The following is a 19,109-nucleotide window of genomic DNA, read 5'->3' as shown; positions in this document are numbered from 1 at the left end:
GGGGGAAAAGTCAAACGTGTGTTGAGGACAATCTGCTGAAGATAGGGAACACAGCCCGGCCAATGTGATACACGTGCGGCTGTGCCAAATATTTGTGCTTATTTAAATTTATAAATGATTTTTAAACAATGGTGTAAATGCGCAGGCAAAGAGGCAAAATGCAATTTGTATGTAAATGCGTTTGTACGGTGATTTTAAAACGCCGATTTCCGGTTTGTGTTTCAGTACCTTTATCTAAAGGAAGAGGAGTTCAATGCAATTAAGCGATGGAAACGGATCAAAACAGCGAGGAAAAGGCCAGAAAATGGGCTAATATGTATGCCTTGTGCGGAGTCCGCTGGCTGCGGGAAAGCGATAGGTTACATTAACCCATAACCACTCATTTAAACTTTCGGTTTTATTTAGAAGCCTTGGTAGACTTTAATTATCTTAACGCAACACGGGAAAGGTAAGGCCTCTTGATTTAAGTAATTGTGGCGGTGTCGTAACCCGACTTGACATTTCTCTGAAAGTGTAATTTTAGTTCCTTGTAATCTTAATAATGTCATATCACATTTAAAATACTGAATCGCCTTAATTACAATTAATCTTTGGTTTTTAAAAAGTGGCTTAAAAGTAAATTTACAATATCCCACACATTAACATACAGAGTGTTAACCATGCATTTCCTGACACAGGCCTATAAATAACCTTTATGGAGATTGTAGTGGTAATCGGGCATGTTAATGTGTGGCATTATGATTTTAATTGGTAAATATAAAACACGGGATTGCAATAACGCTTATATTTTGTGTGTTATTATCGAAGAAGGCATGAGTAACGAATCAATGCATTCATATTAGGGATCGCATGTATACAAACAAGAGGTGTGGCGTAGTGACGTCACGGTGTTCTTCGATCCTGAATTTGAAGGTCGATAAGAATGGATCACGGGTCACGGTGGTCGCTGACGTAGTCGCAAGTGATTCCACCTCTACTGCCATTGAGATGCTAAACTTTTTAATTCACGGATTAAAGCTGTCCTGTAGTTTTGATAACATTGGGAGCCATTGTATTTTTGTAATGCTCTGACATACATATATCATTCATACGTCCTGTGTTCCCTGGGATAGACTCTATAGGCTGACTGGCTATGGACTCAGTAAGCGACTATGGAAAATGGGCTGATTTAATACTTTGGGGTAGATTAGGTACAATATGCCACATTAAGAGTCATCGCAGAAAATCTGCGTGGTTAATGTTGGTGGGGGTGTGATGGAATTGCTCTTTGGGACATAGCATTTTCACAACATCCCCGATCAGCTTATGGCAAGTCTATAAAATACCTAGAGTAATAATATAATTCTAATAATAATACTAAGCTCAAGCAGTGGCTTAGTAACGACAATGATTGCCTTGCCAAAATGAATTTTTGCTTATTTTCAGATTCATTGGAAAATCAGGTCTTCACAGTATGTTGCCACTGTTGGGCTATAGAAATCCTCCGTTTGTGTGCAACGCTGCAGCTAAAATCTGCACAGTTGGAAGGTGTCTGTTACGGAGTATTGCTGCTACATTGATCTGAGTGAGGGGAAGCATATAGGCTTGTTACGCTGTATGCATACAGTTCGGACCAAAATGGAGGACCGCAGGAACTCTGTAGAGCAATCAGAAAAGCTGTGCTATGGTCTTTGGTCTACTGGTCATGGTGGTATGGTTGCTTTCCTCTGTACTTCTAGCATCAGTTGTAGTCATTGTTGTGATAACATAGTTTGTTATTAAATAGGATTAATCTTGTGTACTTTGTACTGTAAATTGAAAAATGGTCATTTTAACAAGAGATTGCAGAGACCTGATTTTCACATTTTGTCTTCTCTACAATGATGACTGCTCAGTGATGAGACCCCTACTGTTCTCTTCTTGTATCCTTTTTTCTCATTGGCCCACCTGTTAAGTTCTCAGAAGTAGTAGGACCTCGGGGAAATGACAGCGGAGAGGAAGTCCACTTAGTGCTTCCTTTGGAGATGAGCATTCGGCGCCTCCTAAAACCATCAGTTGCATGAACTCTGGATTTCAGTTAAGAACATAGGAAAACCACGTGGTGAGAAACTTTAGAACGTCATCAACCTCTCGGAACCGTCCAAATTCTGGAAATGGGCTCGACCAGGCCCCCCTGGGGCAGGGTGATACGAGGGAAGATGACAACATGCCACAAGAAGGGGGACCCCCTCCCTCTCCAGCTCCCACCCTGGGGCTTTAAGGTGGAGGAATTGCCTTTATCGATCAGATGGGGAAGCTCTGGCAGAAAGCCAGCTTGAGGTTTAACAGTTCATCGTTACACCGTGAAATACGCACTCCCACCTGTCACTGCGGACTCCACTGTCCCTGCGACACTGTGAAAAATCTGCCAGTAGCACAGAGATGCAGTTCTCAGCTGTGCTCCAGGCATTTAAAATGACTAATTTACATTTATTTATTTTAGCAGTCCAGTTATGATGGTTTATTTGGCAGAGGAAATCCTCATACAAAAACACACAAACTTAATTTTGTTGTACCAGGCTGAGCTTGTTGGCATGTTGGCCTCATCAGAGCACCATGAAAATCAAGCCCTGGGAATTTGCTGGAAGGATGCAACTTTTATTTTATTTATTCATCTGAAGTTGCTCCCTTGGAACAGCTGTACCACATCTCTCCCAAAGAGATGGCATTTTAAGGGAATTAATGCACTGGTGTCATTTCTTATTGCTTTTACTACTAGCTGTAAGCAATTGAGGAAACTGGCAAATAACACAAGTTATTTGATAAAATCAATTTAATTGTAATTAAATGCTAAAATACCTCTATCTTCACAGTATACTGCAGTTTAGTAAATGCAGTGCTGAGATCATACTGTGCAAAAGGCAAAGAAAATGTTTAAAGCTATTTATCTGGGTAGTAAGGGTATATTTGCTCAGAACAAAAACACAATTTAACATTAGAACATATGAAAATTAAGAGTAACAATAAAAACTAACAGGAATTTCTTCTCTTCTCCAAATAGCCACTGATATCTTGTTGGATGGCTGGATGAACACAGCTTCAGTTCCCAAAACTCTCCTCAGGGGCACCCCAGCCATTCCATGTGTTTGTTAATTTCACCACCAGCTCATTTGATTAATTAACTGAATATGGTATTAGTTAGCCAAAAAAACATATGAATATATTAGTGTATTGGACGGTTGCTGCAAATTCTGGGGTGATATTAGGAGTGGTTTTGAATTGGCAAAGCTAAAACACTTTGCCAAACAAAAAATTATAGTTTTACACCATCATGAAGATCATTTAAACATCATTTTCCTTGGTTGTCTGAGACTTGTGGACAGAACTGTATATACACACACACACCAATCAGCCATAGCAGTAAAACCAAAAGTACTGTTTTGGATGGGTAGTCGTAGCCATGCTTTATATTAAAAAATCGAAATGTTGTTTGACTTGGGGGCTCATTGGTATCAAGGGAAAAGGTTCCATGAAACAAAAGAGGGAAAAACACTGTAAACCAAGGCACTCAAGTTAAAATGTCTATCAGACTGTTAAATAATGCCCAGGCGTTGCAGCTCGTGCTCTCTTCAGGGCATTAAAACCCCTTGCCTAATGCTGTGTATGTCCCCCTTGTGCCACCAAGGTCTGACCTGTCGAGGCGTCTGACCTCTGAAGGTGTCCTGTGGTATCTGGCACCGAGACATTAGTGCTCAGCAGACCCATTAAGTCCTCTAAGTTGTGAGGTGGGGCCTCCTTGGATCGGACTTGTGTGTCCAGCACATCCTACAGATGCTTGATTGAACTGAGATCTGGGGAATTTGGAGGCCAAATCAAAACTCTTTTTCATGCTCCTCAAGCCATTCCTGAACATTTTTTGCAGTGTGACTGGGCGCATTATCCTGCTGAAGGAGGCCACTGCCACTGGAGATACTGTTGCCAGGAAGGGATGTACTTGGTCTGCAAAAACGTTTAGGCAAGTCATGACAATTTTGCCCTTGTCAAAGTCTATCAGATCCTTTCACTTGCCCATTTTTCCTGTTTCTGACACATCAATATTATGCCTAATACATAATGGCACCATTGACAGGTGCATTGTAACAAGATAAGGCAATATTATTCACTTGACCTATCAGTAGTTTTAATGTTATGACTGATCGAAGTGTTTGTATGTGCGTGTCTGTATGTATGTATGTTTGTATGTGTACGTGTGTATATATAGACACACACACACACACACTATATGGACAAAAGTATTGGGAAACACTTCATGGTCATTGAATTCTGCTGTTTCATTCAGATCCATTGCCACATGAGCAGCAGTCACCTAGCCATGCAGTCAGGTTTACAAACATTTGTGAAAGAACAAGTCGTTCTGAAGAGCTCAGTGAATTCAGCGTGGTGCCGTCATAGGATGCCACCTTTGCAATAATTTAATTTGTGAAAATTCTTCCCTGCTATTCCGCGGTCAGCTGTAAGTGGTATTACTGCAAAGTGGAAGCGTTTAGGAACAAAGGAAACTCTGTTACTACGTAAAGTAACAGAGCAGAGTCGGCGAGTGCTCAGGCGCTTAGTGCGTAAAGGTCGCCCACTCTCTGAACTCAAGGACTGCAGAGTTCTAAAGTTCCTCTGGCATTAACCCGCCGGCTGCTGCATGGAATGGACTTCCATGTCCAACCAGCTGCATGCAAGCCTCACATCACCAAGCGCAATGCCAAGTGCCAGATGGAGTGGCGTAAAGCACAGTTTGATGTGGAAGAACTTGACTGGCCGACACAGAGCCGTTACCTCAACCCCATCAAACACCTTTGGGATGAACTAGAATAGAGATTGCGAGCCAGACCTTCACATCCAACATCAGTGCCTGACCTCACAAAAACTGTTATAGCTGCAAAGGGGGAGACCAACTCCATACTGATGCCTATGGATTTATGTCATAAAAGTTCCTGTAGGTGTCCCAATACTAGTGTGTTTCATATATATATATATATATATATATATATATAGTGCCCTAGGCAAGCTTCACCTCCCAATCACCCCTAATTTTACTTTGGTCTATAAGTCGGCACCCCATCAGAAAATGCCCCCCTACACAGTGACCGTCAGTGATCCTCTTCACAAGACCTTGTAAGCAGTAAGAGATGGTATCTGCAAAACTGACCAGGTCCCCCCTTTACAGGAATTCTCTTTCCAAGTAAAACCTGCAAAGGTAAATGGCCAGCATCCATACTCCTGCTTCCTTGGTAAGTACCTTTCCTGTATATGTTGTGGCAGCAATGGGATTGTCCAGTGCGCAGTAAATTGAGGTGCGTGTGTGCTGATGTGTGGTGCCTCCTATGTCCAGGGCTGGGTGTTCAAATTTTAGCCAGGACATCAGGGTACCACCCCTATTCTTTAGAAAGATGCCCTGGGATCTTTTACAACCTCAGAGAGTCAGGACCTCAGTTTTATGTCTCATCCACAGGATGGCACCATTTTTATAGCACAGTGTCCCCATCACTGCATTGGGGCATTAGGATCCACACTGAGCACAGGATGGACTAACCTGTTAGCCACAGTGTCCCCGTCACTGCACTGGGGCATTGGGATCCACACTGACCACGGGATGGGCTAACCTGTTAGCCACAGTGTCCCCGTCACTGCATTGGGACATTAGGATCCACACTGACCACGGGATGGGCTAACCTGTTAGCCACAATGTCCCTGTCACTGCACTGGGCCATTGGGATCCACACTGACCACCGGATGGGCTAACCTGTTAGCCACAGTGTCCCCGTCACTGCACTGGGGCATTGGGATCCACACTGACCACGGGATGGGCTAACCTGTTAGCCACAGTGTCCCTGTCACTGCATTGGGGCATTGGGATCCACACTGACCACAGAATGGGCTAACCTGTTAGCCACATTGTCCCCGTCACTGCATTGGGATCCACACTGACCAGGGGATGGGCTAACCTGTTAGCCACAATGTCCCTGTCACTGCACTGGGCCATTGGGATCCACACTGACCACCGGATGGGCTAACCTGTTAGCCACAGTGTCCCCGTCACTGCACTGGGGCATTGGGATCCACACTGACCAAGGGATGGGCTAACCTGTTAGCCACAGTGTCCCCATCACTGCATTGGGACATTAGGATCCACACTGGCCACAGGATGGGCTAACCTGTTAGCCACAGTGTCCCCGTCACTGCATTGGGACATTAGGATCCACACTGACCACAGGATGGGCTAACCTGTTAGCCACAGTGTCCCCGTCACTGCATTGGGACATTAGGATCCACACTGACCACAGGATGGGCTAACCTGTTAGCCACACCAAGCAACAACCTGGCTTTCCTAGTGGGTTTCTATCCAAGTACTGGCCAGGCCCAAACCTACTGAGCATCAGATGGATTGCCTAGTCTGAACTGCAGGTGGTACAGGTGCAGACAGTTGGAAAAAGGACTGATGTCCAGGTTTGTTTAGGTGTCTGGTTTAGCATAACTGTGGGCTCTTGGTCTGCATTGATAGCTCTGTGCAAACTCCTTTGATGGTTGAGAAGTTGGTCTACTTTGGGCACCCTAGTCTTAGTCATAAGTCACGAGTAGGCTGCTGTAAAACTATTGCTTTGCTCTGCAGAGCCTATAGTAATTCTCTTATGCGAGCAACAGCAAGCTCAACCTGCAGGGGGTGCTGCCACCAGTCAAAATACCAAATAGGTGACATCTGTTTGTTTCTGTGAACAAGATGCTAACAAGTACTCCAACTGCAAATTTAATTTTGGAATGTAACTTCCAGGCTATGGAATAAATCACAAAAATAGCCTATAACCAGATTCTGCTGCAGTCTATTACATAATTTAATTCTCTAAGCCAACAGGCACCGTCACGCTAAATCGGAAAAAAAAACGATTGTATGTAAGAACAGCATAACCCAGGGCGATATTAACCTCCGCTGTGGCACCGTATAACACGAAGAAAGGGGTAGACATGTAAGTCTAGGCTTATGCAGTAGGGTGACAACCATTTACATGCAGCAGAAAATTGGATTAAACGCTGCATCAGAATACAATGACTGGGACATTTTGGGGCAGTGACAGTGACTCCCCCCCCCCCCCGGAGCAGGGAGGCACAAAGCTACAGCACCACGCTTAAAGTGTTGTGTCGTCGCGAGCGATACGATCGGCCCCCCTATCAGGGCTTCCTCTTTACACGTGTCGTCCCTTATCCATTTCAGTGCCGACAGGAAAGCGGCCCTGTGGATGGCATGCCATCAGAGGGGGCTTAGCATAGCCGCAGGCTAAGACCAGTGGAACCACTGGGGTTTAATGGAGTCCTCTGTCAGGGCATTTAGTCGCACTCATTAGTAGCTTATACTGTTTGCCTGACGTGTACATCACTTTGTAGAAAAACAACTGCTAAATAAATAGATGTAAATGTGGCAGCTGTAGTAGCAGAGAGTGGGTTCGGCAGAAGACTAGAAGCTTACATATTAGGCTAGCTAAGAGTTCCTCTGTGTATTTTTGTTTCGATAAGTCGGAAATTCCCTTTTCTGGTTTTAGACCCAATCTTCTCATGTGCTGAACAGCTCTTTCGATGAACGTGCCAGAATGTTCCATGCAATTATTCACGAGGATCTACTCTATGCACCGGAGAGAGTCATTGTTGCTTTTGTTCTTCGTGGACTTCCATTGAAAACGTAGCTTCAGTGGAAATTTGAGGCACTTAAGGGTCTAGGCCTTGATTGCAAATATGTTAATTGTCAGTAAAAGTCATGTTGAACAGTGAAAGAAATGGCAGGTGCTGGTTTAACAATACAATTGTATCGGGATAAATTATAAAGAGAAGTGGCACACAATGGATTTTTAATTTGTGTTGCCACAACCTGCTTGTATTTGTTGCTGTATTTAGATTGCTTTTGTCTTTATAGCCATCCATCCATATTACATCAGCTGTGTTATAGGGTCCCAGCTTTATAGAGTGACAGAAATTAACAGTGGATACCTCTTTCCGTAGCCAGCATTTTGCTTTTTTTAAAAATGTTGTCACTGGATCTATTTTTGGGGAAGAACTTTTAAGTGATCTGTAAACATTTTTGTTTGGAATTGTGTGTGTGTTTTTGTGTTAGTTTTGGTTAATAGTTTGTGTGTGTGTGTGTGTGTGTGTGTGTGTGCGTGATTTGACTTGGATATATACAAGTAACGTGTGTTTGACATTTTTTGTTATCAAATGAAAGGCTGCTCCCTTTAATATACATATTTATGATTTTAGTATAATCTCGTTCAGACAGAAAACGTCAAATTACTAAATTTTTGCAAATAATATTAATAATATTCTATTATTGTGTGCTACTGTGTACCCCAGTCCAGACTGGAGCTTGTATCAGCCTATATATTAGGAATAATGTCCGTCTGAAAACTGTCTCCCATAAACTTTCCAACTCAATAATTTGATAACAACTTCAGGGGACACAAATAATGTAGTAGTACACTTTTACTTAGTTACCGATTAATTAATGTATTAAGTGTTAGTCACGGTACGTACCTATCCCATTTTCGTTCATTAATCAGTAATGACGGTTCATGAATTTCATTCAGCAACTATGTTAGTTCCGTAACTGAGTAACTAATTAGTTATTTGTGCCCCCTTAGTGTTACCAACTATTTTAACACTTATTTTACATTTAGTCCAGAACGCCTATTTTTTTTTATTTTTTTTTACAAAATTGTTAGTCTTCCAGTGTTTTGGTAAATTATCGCATTTTTGAGTGACTTGTTTTATATTCTCGTATTTTTAACCTAAGGATCTTGTCGGTGTCCTGGATTATGTAAACTGCGAGCTAAATGCTAGACATTAACATGACTTTGTCTCACGGCCAAGAAAATGTATTTATCGTTTTTAGCTTAGCTCTTTAATTAATGTTTTGAATTTCACCGGTAAAAGCGACAAGTTAAATGCTTTTTTAGGATTATAATTTCATTTCTAGAGCATTACTATTTATGAAAGGTAGAGCGTGCTGAGAAGCTGAAGATCGTAACTGTGACTTTGACTGTGTAAATCATGCAATTTTCCATGAGACGCAACAATGAAAGGAAACGAAGTTCTTTTTAGTTTTTGAGTTGGGTGATTTCTTTAAGCTTTCAGTAAAATTTTCCCGGCGGTATATAATGAAACAGGCCGGCGAGCCTTCACCTGTGATATGCACTTGTTGGCACGACCCTAAATACGCTCTAATGATGTTGTAAGAAACACAATTCAATATATGGTAATATTCATCTAACACAATGTGGTAAAAGCAAAGTGCTCGGCACGGTTCGGTCTTTTTTTTTTTAATTAAAACGCAGGATAACTCCAAGTCGTTTACCGGGGGTTTCAGCAAACTGGTCGGGTAAACGAACCCTGAACTTGCTCTCAAAACTGAAATAAACCAGAAGATGTACATAAATTAATAATCTTATTAGCTGGTACGTGAATGAATAAGAATTCCGGAGGTAACTGTTCAGAATAAAAGCCACCCGCCCGCCCCATCATCTTTCAAGCATGGCCGGCAGACTCATTAAAGACATAAATGGCTATTGCTCAGTCAGATGCCCCCCTGCAGCTCAAACTAACTCGGTAATCTGACACTCCTAACCCACTGATCGGCGCAAAACTAGCAGTCAGGAGTTAGCGTTCTGATTGGTCACCGGAATTATTATATATTTGCATATGGAAGATTGGCATTCACACAGTGCGGATTAAGAATTACTTTGATTGGATGGAAATTACGTCACAATCCAAAAATGAAAATTTAAACGCTTTGATATCTTGCGTTTATGTTGACGTCACCCTGAATGGGCTGTATAGCTCGGGAGTATAAGTGCTGGCGTTTCGGAGCTCGATATCGGCCGCCCCCCCCCGTGTGGAGTTGGACTTGTATAAGATTGCTTCTCAAGTGCTCGGAGGTGGGGGCGATCCAGAACCACCACAGTGTCCTACCTCATCTACCGACGCTAGAGTGGTCCCAGCGACGGAAGGTTAGTGTTCAGTTAGTAGGGAGGGCTACGCCCAGGTGAATGAGGGGCTGGTCTTCTCGGGCTGCGATCTACTACGTCCAGTGACAGACATACTAGACCACAGTCACTTCACACAGCTAGTCGCGCGGGACTCGCCCCTACCACCCCCTACCTAATACTACCACAGCACCCAATGTCAGCGCAGGCTGAACAACTACTGCGCAATCCCGATGATAGTCTTCTATCATTTTAAATTGCAGGCTAATTGTGGTCATGGTGGATAAAAATTACGAATATATTTGAATATTTTTTTCATATTGAAATAATCGATTATGCAAACAACATCCAATCACATGGCGCTTTATTATAATATTATGATTGCGCTGTTGCTAAATCATCCTTTGGTTAATCTGGAGGCCCGTTCCCCATGTTCCCCCGTAAAATAAAACAGTGGCCGGTAACAAAATGTCATGACTGTTTTTTAAAAGCCCATAGTAAATAGTCACTTGCAATAATATGCTCAGCCGCGCAGGGGCACGGATGCGCCAGACGATACCACCCCCACCCCACCCTACCCTCCGTCACAGTGCAGGACTCCCATGCGCTTCATGATCACGGCACCGCTGAAGTTTTGAAGACTGATGTTGCGATGACAGCGCGGAATGTTGACTGCGACGTCCTGAATAAAAGCTAACGAGTATGAGCCGGACGGGATAAAAAGGGAAATATCACACGTGTTTGGTACTGGATTTCATATCGCGCAACACATGCATTCGCAACTTTGTTAAATGTGCATCTGATGAAACGAGTCAATTTACACATGCCAGACCAAGTCTTTAGCTGGTGATTGTTCTCACGTTACCTTTAACTAACATTTAATTCAGGCAGATTAACACATACCTACCTACAGTAGAAACGTGTTTAATATTACAGCTACAATTGCCAACACAAATAAGCGGGTCTGCCGATGACTAATACGAACTAATATTACTGAGCTATTAATAGAAACAAACTTTCACTGCAAAGCACACAAGGCAGGTGAAGGAATCATTTGTCCTATACTTTTGTATTTTCACTTATGCTTACGCATCCTAGCTGAGTAATAGGGTAATATTCTCCAGTCCTTAGATGCAGAAAATAAAAACGAATAGGCCTGCAGGGTATTTGCACTTTAAATCTGATTTATGACGACACTGTCGTTATGCACCTGTTATATAAAATAATAATTTTTCGGTAATAGGCTAATCTATTATTAGTCTATATATTTTATAGCTTTGATCAGAAGAGTACTTAATTCGCTGTTTTAAAAGCTAAGTGAAACCATTATAATTGAATTTAATTTATTCAGCTGTTATATGGGTGACTGTCAAAGCTTTGATATGTAAATTTATTATAGATTATATTAATATGTTATATATACTAAATGTAACTGCATAGGTCAAGTTTACAGATGCTGTCACACGTCATATTTAGACGAGCAGAACATTCTCAGAATACAGTAGGGCTTATCCTTGGAGTAATTTACCTGTAAGCAAGGTAATGGTTCACACACCATCTGGCGAACAGGCTGGCTCCTTGCGTTGCTAATCTTGCATGCAAAACAACTCATTCCATCCTAGAGGTGGGAAAAAGAGAACATAATATGAAGGATTCAGAAACGAACAGGACCATCAGAGAACGTTCGTCCGCAGAGGGCTGCCAAAGGACGCCATCCCGTTCTCCACACTCAATCTCTGCGTGTCCTTCACTGCATTTATTTCAATGGTTAAATCTCTGACTTGTCTGTATTATTTTTGCTCTGCAGTTTGGCTTTTGGGATACATGAGCTTGCTCAGGATAAGTAACCTGGGGGGGCTGTTATTCTTAAACAAGATGGGGTGTCATCCCCTCTCATTTCTTCAGCCCAACTCTGTACATTAATGCAACTCTTCTTTCTGCATGCTGTTGTTGCCAGATCTGTATGCCATACCTTTCGCTGAATCCGAGCTCCTCTGTGGTAATGCTACCAACAGGAAATAAGCAGTAAGGTGGGGGTTGGGGGGGTGGAGGAGTCATCCTAAATTAAGACACCTTCCAAAAGCCAGTAATAAGCAAACAATGATTAGCATCTGAAATAAAACCCAAACAGATGTCCTCTTTCCCAGAAGCGAGGATTACCCAGCACCTATACATCTTTGCTCTGCTGGATGGCTTCCCCCCAAACCCACCCCCCCACACGCACACCCACCTCTAGCCAAGCTAGCATCCCAGCTCCCCCCCCCCCCCCACCCATCCCCTTCCCAACACACAAACACACCCCTTAAATTCTGTACGCCGCCACACTGCCCGACAGTGTGTCAAGCAAACAAAGACGTGTTTTGGGTAATTGGTCCTACCGCGTCTGTATGGAAATCTCTGAGTGTGTGACAAGCCTAGATAGCTCCCAGTGCCTTCCTGATCCGCACTTTAGGTCAGCAGCCAAAGTATTTTATCTTTTAATGCATTAGAGTGATCTTCCAATTAGCTGTTGCTTATAATACAGCGATTTCTCGTGGCTGCGGCTCGGGTGGGAGGGGAGGCGCGGCGGGACGGGGGGGTGCCATGGCTCGGGGGTAGGGGGTGCAGCGATAGTTCTGCTTGAGAGGCGAAATGAGGTGGTTATTGTGAGCGGCGCTGGGGTTGCGCTGTTGCCGAGCTCCTGTTGTAAAGTTTGCTGATAAGCGGAACCAGGCCCTCCAGCATCCATTTTGTTCGGTATATTAACACTCCTTATCTGCGCCCAGATAAAACCGCATGCCATTTGCCTTTGGAGGAATTAGCTCGTCTTCCTTGGCTAACCAGGCAGTGGTGATTAACCTTTACACTGTCCAATATTCTCTGCAGACTCCCGCTCTCAGATTAGAAACCATTAGTTATGACCAACTAAATTAACAGCTCTCTCTCTCTCTCTCTCTCTCTCTCTCTCTCTCTCTCTCTCTCTCTCTCTCTCTCTCTCTCTCTCTCTCTGCCGCTGCAAGAGAAACGCTGCAAGCTGCCTCGTTTAGAGTGGTGGAGGATGCTCGAGTGAGGGGGCCGCATCTGCCCCCCTCCCAAAACGTGTGGAAATTTGCATGCGTCCCCGATACACACTCACGACCTTGCAATTAAGTCACTGCACGGATACGAGGAAAGCCAGGTCTCTTAATTAGTGTCAAATGTCACCTTACAGTATTTACAAAACATGCGACATGTATAAATCAGAGTGTTTTTATCAGTAAAACATATTGTTATTATTATAACAGTTCTGTTTTCTAGTATGATAAAATTTCTAGTATGATATTTTTTTCACTAATGTGACATTCTCTGAAGTTAAGAGCTGGGATAAAGTGAAAAGAGGTATTTTAAACTGATATGTATTATTTTTAAACGCTCCATTATTTACGGCCACAGACCATCATAAACTAATAACTTGCTTTGGCCCTATGGAGAAAACTGATGTGTAATTTAATTTCATCTGTCCTACTACATTTTTACACTATAATTTCTTTTAATTAATTGTGTTTCAAAGGTGCGGAAGCCCCCAGCACACTTTGCAGAAGAATGTATGGGAAAAAAATGGGTGATGTGAACCACAAAGCATTAATATTAATGTAGAATTAGCATGCTTAAAAACTGTAATTATACCAATGTCATAAAGCGTTTAGAAATACACAAAAGACAGTTCAGTGACTTGCTTGTTTTGTTCTATGAAACATGACAGCTTTGTGTTTTGTGGGGTCATCTTAGGTACCGTTCACAATCTTTCTGAAATCCCTCTGTTGTTTCTGAAATGGGGGGGGGGGGCTTTCTGTGCCGGGTTTGACTTTGGGCGTCAGGTTTACACAATGATGCCAGCTCACCGTTCTTCGTAGGAGGTCACGCTGAAGGATGTGATATGGAATGTGGCAGGTGGCGTCCACATTACCCACGCTGTATAATAAGGGCGGGCGGGCGGTAGGGGACACGGATGCAATGGGCTCAACACAAAACCTACTGTGCCATTTCCAGAGGGTGCAGTGTTAAGAAAATGACTGAAATGCAGTGAATCGATTAACATAACCTGCGTATGGCCACAGATACAGAGTCGGGGGGATGGCATTCTCAGAGAAAAAGACCCACACACACATGGAGGCTCGAACCCGTATCAGTTGTGCAAAAGACCACTTTGTCACCACTGTACTGAAAAGGTGCAGTAGACTGCTCCGATGGTCTTCCCGCATTTTGTGCGCAAAATGAAAATTAATTGCTGATATTACAGAAGAATGGGATTACTCTGTTAGATGCAGCCCCCTGGAATTCATAAAAAAAACACCTTTCAAATAGCAAATGCCTGTAAACAGGCTTTTGCGCGCCGAGACCTCAACCCCTGGCAACTATCTGCTAGCTAGCTCCTGAAGACATGTTTATCTGCGTGCGCAATTAGGAGCGTGAAATTTTTACATGCTGCGCTAAATGCTTTTGTTAGCTTTCCGTTACAAAGGACACAAAGCGGCAGAGGGAAAAACGAATTTTCTGCCATGAGAGAAAAAGCGCCAGCACACTGATACCAGAATAATCACATTTCCCCCAAATCCCGCTGGCTGGCATGAAGCGGAAGTCGGCTTAAGACTGTCCAGAGGCAAGTGGGGAAGGGGAGGGGAAAGCGGGGGCGTTGAATCAGGGGCTTAAATAATGCACCCCCCCCCCCCCAAAATCCAAAATGCCCATAAGGATCGGAGGCGCCCACGGACACCAGCCTGGCCACCTACACACTCTGGTTTTGGAACGGCTGCGGGTAAACACACCTGCCCGGCATGGGCACCCCTGAAGCCCATCCTCAAAACGCGAAAGAGAGTCAATGGGGCTCTCAGCCGCGGTGCCAGGAAGCGGGGGCCCTCCCATCCGGCTTAAGAAAATGAGTAATCAAGGCCTGCGATTTGCAAACTGTCAGTCAAGCTGCTATCTTCCACTGAGGCTTCCTCCTCTAATACCAATTTAAATCATTCATAGGCCTTCTTCTGCCATTATTCAAAAGATCATAATAGTTTCCTTGCGCCCAAAGCACAAAAAATCAATTATTTCCCCACAAAGACTTGAAAGTACTTAGCGAGAGCTGCGAGAGAAGCTATGGGTTATATCAAATTGAAACTGCACTCATTACTCACCACACAATTAGTTACCTCTAGTCTGTGTGGCTCTTTAATTCCGAATGGCATATCTGTATTATTTCAGAAACAAGCATGCAAATACCATTGTCGGGGATTTAGAGAAATCAATAGGACAGAGGCACAACTGTTTGGTGGCCTGTCACTCAATCTGCTGTGTGTTGGAGATAAAGGTCTGAATTCAAATTAATGAAAGCCGACGGTCACATCAGAAGTGACACCCAAATAAAAGAAATGGCTCCATGATATATGTAATTATTCAACACATGTTCGCCTTTCCCCCCCATTGTATATACTCGTGTAACTGCGTTTCATATAAAAGGATTAGGAGTGTTTTAATGAGAAACCGTAATTGTTTCCTCAGCGCGGGTGTATCTGCATGCGTCCGCGAGCATCCCTGTCCTTCTCACTGTGAACAGTGCTGTATGTATAACAGACAGGCTGCTACTGCCACCCAGTAGTCTCTCGACACCCTGGACTCCTGCGTTAGGGTGTGGGGGGGGGGGGGCATTCGGTGGGCTGCGTCACCAAGAAAAAAATCCGCAGATAGAACAGCGATGTATGGATCAGTCTCCTCAGCCATGCCCCAGACCAAGCCCACCGCTAAACCCATAATGCAATGCAACACCCCGAACAACAGAATCAGTATTTCCCCAAACACCCCACAGTTACATAACTCAGTTTGCCTCCAGTTTTCAATTACAATCACCCTGATAGCATCCCATCATTCACGTGTTAGGGCTGATTTAAGGCTGATGGGAACCGCGGACACTGGCGGGGTCTCCCAATGAGAGCGGTATGCCGATAATTGAAACTGGAGTCGCATGCTACCAGCCAAGGCCGTGGGGGGAGAATTCTACGAAATGGGAAAGTGGGGAATTTATCTGGAACGAGAGTCAGAGTTCAGAAGCCAGGTGTGAGATTTCGGTTTTCAGTTTCTCCAGCGTGGAGCAGATTCCTGGCTTTCGGAAAAGCAGCATCGACTGTGTATGGATGTGAGAGGCGAGGCGGGAGACCCAGGGGGCCGGTTAGTGGGTGGCGGTGCGTCTTTCCAGGGCTGGGGAGGCACTTTGTGGTCCTGGCCTGATGGTGAACAGGTCAATGACAGGTCAGAGAGGGGGACACTGCCCCTGGCCATGCTTGACCCCTGAAAGTGGAAGGATCCCTCGTGAACTGGCACCTACACACCCCACACCGTTCCCCCACTAGTGGGCAAAAGAGGCTCCACCAGTACGTCCTACCGATACGGAAATTCTGGAATGGTCCTCTGGAATGTGTTATGGGTGTAGGTAGCTGGACCAAATTCCACCTCACCCATGCTTGCCAGATTCAAATGGGCTCAACGGTGAGAAATCAGCTGTTGTGTTAAACTCACTGTAAGACGATCTTTAGTGTGCTACTGCAGCGTGAAATTCATTTTTTGGTAACACTGACAGGCACAAATAATGTTGCAGTACACTCTTATTTAATGTATTAATTAACCAGAAATTAAGGGTTAGTTATGTACTGATTGCATGTTCATTCATCATTAATCAGTCATGACAGTTCCTGTATTTCATGTAAAAACTATGTTAGTTCATGATTTGTTCTTGAGTAGTAACTAAGTAACTAAGTCATTTGTGGTCCCTCAAGGTCCCTCAAATGTTACCCATTTTTAATAAAATTAGGTCTACTGGGGGCCTGTATTTCTTGAGTCTGACTACTGGTGGTAGCTTGCGGAAGCACCTTTTGGTTTCCTTGCTCAGGTGTCAGCTGGAAGACTTGGAGAGAAGTGGCCCTTGGGGGGCCCTGATTCACTCTCCCGCTGTCTTTCCTGGCCAGAGAGAGATGTTCATTCACCAGTCCATCGGGAGCTAGCGGGAGCTGGCGGTGACAGGGGGAGGCTGGGGTGGGAGAGAATAAGAGAAGGTCACTCAATTATGTGTGGTAATCACCGCTAGCATATTATCTGAGACCCAGGTGTCTAAGCTGACCCCACGTGACATGACCATTAACCCCCGCCGTCAAATGGGGAGAGCTGGGAAATGGGGGCGACTGCCCTCCCTTCAGTAAACGACCTCTATTCAGGGCCCCCCCAAACCAAACATACACACACATACGCACACACACTTCATAAAAGATGGAGATATGGCAGCAATTTGCGTCAACGGGCCCCGGCGGGTCTGACCCTGTTCGGCAGGCAGGCAGCACCCCAGCCCTCGGCACCGGGAGCTTTTCACCGGGCCCAGCCATGTGAGATAAAGGCTGGCAGGCCGACTGAATGAGGCACACAGACAGGGCCACCGAGGTGGGGGGGGGGGGGGGGGCTCGCTCTGTCATTCAGCTGCTGCCAAGGAGCACACTGGGAAACACTGGATGGGAGCAGAACCCCCGCTTCACACCCCCACCCGTGTCCCCAGACGAGGCCTACGACATGTCTGACCGCTGGTTGTGCTTTATCTGACAAGATCGCGATCACTCACGTTACGTTATACGCTCCCAACCCACCTCACAATTCCTTCTTCATCCCCCCCCCCATTTTTCTGCAGCCCGAAATTGATCAAATATGAGGCGTCTGCGTTCATGTCTCTCTTTTCCCTAACGTGGTGCCGAAAGCACCGGGCGGCTCTGCACGGCACACGGGACACAATGCACTCCGACACGCATTCAGGGGGACACGCGTCCGTGGGCGATTGTGACGGCATGCGAGAGGACGCCCGCGTATATCAGGCTGAAAACCGCGCTTTCTTCATAGTAATTATGCACACGCCTTTGTGTGCAGATTCTAAACATGGCTACACAACTATTGAAAGCGACTTGACTTAATCTCCATGGAGGACCATCCCAAAACTGCGGCCGTGTGCACAATGGCAGACGCCGGCGAGGAGACGGATGATACATTCAGTCCTCAAGGGCGTTTCTCCAGAAATCAAGTAGTATTACGGAGCGAAGCTGAATGACGAAGCAGACGCCAGCGGAAGGTTCCAGCTGAATCGCTCCTCTCCTCAAGGACATCTTTGCTAACATGCGGGCTGAGGTTTTTCAAGGAAAAGGCGAGTGGTTTATCCCGAATCACAGAACAGACACCTTGTATCTTCAGGGTTGTATCAACCAACACTCCTGAGTGGAGGCCTTAGAGACAACACGCACGGCTATTTAGGTGCACAATTGCTGCTACGCTAACATGGTAAGCCCAAGTGAGTGACACCATCGCCCCCTCAGATTTGGGAGATTTTCTTAAAGGGACAGACGTCGTTTGGTTTAAGATGAGAATAGGATGGATGTTGCTTGTTAGGATTTAGCCCTGTGGGAGGTGGGGTGCCAGGAGTTGGGGCGTTTGGTAAAAAGGAAGCAATGACTATGGGCGGGGGGGGGGGGGGGGTGGACATGCAAGTGTAGATGAACATGGGTAAGACTTAGCGCAGAATGACTTTGACGGAATGGGCCAGGTCCAGCAAGAGACCGTTTACTGGGAGAGACCAAACCAGGCTAAATCAGGTCGAATCAGCCACATCCTCTCGCTGTCACACAACGGGGATGTTGACCGAGGACGTGTGTCATCATGTGCGCCGGCTGTGACGTGGGGCCACCCGAGCGTCAAGCAGCTCCTCACCGGCTGGGGACGCCAAGCCACCTCCACTCCAGTGATACACCAGATGCTCCATTTGGTTGCCACGTGAGCGCCGCCTCCCCCCCCCACCCCCGCCTGCCCCACCTCCCTTTGATCAGTGTCTCAACGAACATGAAACTTCCATTAAACCTCAGGCAGGGGAGTATCACACAACACCTGCCCCCCCCCCAGCACCGCCTCTGAATGGACACCGCGGCCGGGCTCTGTCGTAACACAATGTTATAAACCCTAGAGTGTCTCTGCCGTGAAGAAGCCCTTCCACCATGCCGGATGGAATGCCGCTTAGTTCCCTCCTGATGCGGTCAATATGGCTGCCTGACGAATTAAAGGATTTGTTGTTAAGATAAACGGCACACCCAAATCCGGGCTGTGGAACGATGTTGG

The 19,109-nt window shown here is 45.1% G+C and overlaps 1 long non-coding RNA gene across 2 annotated transcripts in view; it reads right to left on the bottom strand.

The window, feature by feature from the left end:
• Window positions 1–16,986, bottom strand: part of LOC111840018 (uncharacterized) — a 33,855-nt gene extending 16,869 nt beyond the window's left edge. Inside the window, exons 1-2 of one of the 2 annotated variants that reach the window (XR_002837265.2) lie at window positions 16,841–16,986; window positions 11,500–11,589 (exon numbers count right to left, since the gene is read on the bottom strand). This is a non-coding gene — a long non-coding RNA (uncharacterized lncRNA). Of the gene's footprint in view, window positions 1–9,957; window positions 10,076–11,499; window positions 11,590–16,840 lie in introns of those variants that run through there. The other variant, XR_011989502.1, reaches the window with a different exon arrangement.
• Between the last annotated feature and the right edge of the window lie 2,123 nt (window positions 16,987–19,109).

Source organism: Paramormyrops kingsleyae, chromosome 3 (assembly GCF_048594095.1).
Source record: "Paramormyrops kingsleyae isolate MSU_618 chromosome 3, PKINGS_0.4, whole genome shotgun sequence".
In the NCBI taxonomy this organism is placed as follows: domain Eukaryota; kingdom Metazoa; phylum Chordata; class Actinopteri; order Osteoglossiformes; family Mormyridae; genus Paramormyrops; species Paramormyrops kingsleyae.
Note: the sequence above shows the minus strand (reverse complement) of the source record. Positions and strands in the feature narration are given on the sequence as shown.